The sequence below is a fragment of the Martes martes genome (assembly GCF_963455335.1).
Source record: "Martes martes genome assembly, chromosome: 4".
NCBI lineage: Eukaryota > Metazoa > Chordata > Mammalia > Carnivora > Mustelidae > Martes > Martes martes.
In genome coordinates, this window is record NC_137891.1 from 190,948,350 (window position 1) to 190,951,351 (window position 3,002).

Below are 3,002 nucleotides of genomic sequence, written 5' to 3' on the forward strand. Positions count from 1 at the left end.
TCTCAGGACTTCTCGGCCTCCACCGTGTGGTGAGCAAATTCTTTACGATATCTCTATGTGTACGACCTACCAGTTCTGTTCCTCTGGAGGCCCCTGACCAATAGTTTCTCAGAGACCGAGGGACTCTGGGTCGCATCTAGCCCCTCTGACAGAGCAGAGGGGATGGTGGGTGGGCTTTCCCACCATAGGGGTGCAGGGGATCTCTCCCGCTCATGCCGGCCCCCTGGGTCACAGGCGTGTGGGCCGCTGTACACTCGTGCATCAGCTTCACAGACAGGCCCAGGAGCCGACGAGGGACCCTCTGGGGGGTGAGGGGCACCTTGTGACTCAGAAGAGTGGGGTCCCGAGGTCATGAGAGGACCCTCGGCAGGCTTTCCAGCAGCAGAAGGACAGCCGCCCTGGAGAAGGAGCTGCCTTCGTTGATGGAAACGAGCAGCGGGGGGAGGTGTGATGGCCCCGAGCTTGCCAGGTCTCCTCGGAGGTGCCAGTGAGGGTTTTGGGAGTGGGCGGGGGACCCATGATTTGGTGCTTTCGGATGCCTGGGACGGGAGGCGTGGGGAGGCTGCAGGCGGGGTCCCTTCCTCTCCGCCAGGGGAGGGGCTGCTTCAGCACCAGTGTCAGGAGCATTCCGCCATTCTTCCATGGGGAGGGGCCTACGTTCAGGCCCCGAGAACCCACATTTTGGCACCTCACCGAGAAAGGGCCCAGGTTCTGGGCTGCACGTCAGAATGGCCTGGGGCAGTGGCTCCGGCCGGCTGCCGACCGGACAGGGACGCCACCTGCAGGCCGGCTTGAGGATGGGCCAGCCGCCCGAGGAGGGGGCTATCGGGCCCCGCTAGGCCGGCCCATGGCCCAGGTGAGGAGCTGCCCAGCCCACAGGGAGGTAGGGGTCCCATTTCAGTCCCGCAGCAGGTGACCAGGCGGGGCCTCGCAGACCGAGGGTTGAGGTCACCAGGGCAGTCTCCTGCAATGTGCCCAGGCCCCAGCCCTGAGGGAAGCGTGACCTTGGTCATAGTCCATCTCGGAGGTGGGACATGTGCTACAGAGGTTTGCTAATAACAAACAGGATTACTTGCTTCCCTGCAAGGCTGGTTTCTTGGAGCTCCTAGAACATTCCAGCAAGGCTGAAATGCTCTTTGACTTTCAGTGGTGAGCAGGGAGCATTTGGGGCCCACGGGCTCAGCCCGGCAGGCCATGCCCATGAAGCAGCGCCCTCCAGGCCGCAGCCCCACCTAGGCCTGTGGCTGACTCCAGGCCATTTTTGTCAGGTGACAGGTGTTCGCTCTGTGTCCTTGTAGCTCCTGGCTCCCAGGGGTGCTGTGTGCTGGCTTCCGAGGCAGGTGCCAGGCCTGCTGGTGGTCCCAGGTGAGTACACATGGGTACCTCAGGAAAGCCTCCCCTTACACACCGGAAAAGCAGGGACAGGGCAGGGCAGTCTGGGGCACCCAGCTTCTCGCCGGGTCTCCGCACAGATGTCTGCCACACCCCACAGCCTAGAGAAGCGGGCCTGGTTGAGGAGGACAGGGTGGGGGGGGGTTGCACACATGGCCATTAAGGCCTCCTTCTAATTGCAGGCAATTAATTAGTTGGTAATTGAGCCTCCCCCAGCATTAGGCTGTTTGGGAAGAGCTAACGACCTTCACCTGCTCCCTGCGCTGTGCGGGCAGTCCGGCAGGTCGGGGTGGGGACACCAGGCAGACTGAGGGTCCCAAGCCTGCCCCATCCGCACACATCCCTGAGCAGCTGTGTGGAAGTTAGAGCACCTTCCCCCTTCCCAGGGACCGTAGAGGACACTCTCAGGGAAGCCGAGGAGTCGGGGGGGGGGGGGCAGTGGGCCTGCCGGGAGCAGGAGCAGTGAGCTCAGGCTCCCCCCCACCCACCCCCGGACGGGAAGCTGCCGCTGTGCTCGGGCTCCTCCGAGACAATCCTGGCCCGGGAGAGTGTGGCAAGGCTGGGGCTCTGTTGGCAGCTCACCGAGGGTCTCCCCTCTTTCAGAAGCTCCAGGCCCCCTTTGTCGGAACAGCCCCGTTACAGGAAAAAGCTGAGCCTGTGCGATGTCCCTTGGTGCCAGGGGACAGGACAGAAAGCAAAGACCCTGAGGGTAGATACGGAGCCCCGCGTGCCGGCCACTCAGGTTCCCACAACAGTCCCATCTTCCTGAAGCCCTGCCGCTGCGTGCTGCGGACACCCCGCCCGGTCCCTGGAGTGTGGCTTCCCTGCTCCCGGAGGTGGCTCCCGCACACGGCTTAGAGACAACACCCGCAGGCTGGGCGTGACTAGCCCGCTAAGGACTCGAGGGGACTCCGAAGGTTTGGTGCGGGGGCGGGGGTCCATTCGCCTCGCTACTGCCCAAGGCCAGCCTCCTGCGTAAGTTCCCTTGTTTATTAAACCCGCCACCCCCCAACCTGGACCGTCCTGCCGCTTTCTTCTGCTCCTGCCCTCCACATTTGGGGCCGGTTTCAGATTTCAGCAGGGAGGCCTACCATCACCACGGGGGAGGGACACGGGCACTTGTTTATTCTGCCGTTTCATCGCACGTGTGGTTCCACCCCACAGAGACCCGTCTTGCTGCCCCTCCTCGCCCCCCCACCATCCCTCGCCTCTGCGAACCACTCGGCGGTTCTCCACCTCCATAATTCTGTCATTGGGAGATTATTAGGTAAGTGGAATCACAGCATATTGGACTGGATTTTCGAGATTGGATTTTTTTCACCCAGCAAATGCCCATGAGACCCACCCAAGCTGTATTCAACTTAATATACATTATTCCAAAGTGTCTCTTAACGTTTCCAACACTACGTAAGTCTAGTCGGGTTTCACTTTGTAACACCGAGTCTAAGAAGTTTCCTCTTGGGAACAGTGACTCAGTGGCCAAGCTGACCCTCTCACGGGCTGAGTTCTCTTCTGCATCACAAACGTAAACGGGCCCTGATTCCATGTCAGCGCCACAAACGGTCGTGCGGGCTCGCTGACTCTCCCAACCTTCCCCATACTGAGTCCGA

At 61.4% G+C, this 3,002-nt stretch overlaps 1 long non-coding RNA gene across 1 annotated transcript; it reads left to right on the plus strand.

Annotated features, from left to right (window-relative positions):
• Positions 1 to 1,036: 1,036 nt before the first annotated feature.
• On the plus strand, positions 1,037 to 2,778 carry LOC308340946. Its single transcript, XR_013966646.1, has 4 exons — positions 1,037 to 1,149; positions 1,299 to 1,365; positions 1,996 to 2,367; positions 2,557 to 2,778. It is a non-coding gene; the product is annotated as an uncharacterized lncRNA (long non-coding RNA).
• Positions 2,779 to 3,002: the final 224 nt, after the last annotated feature.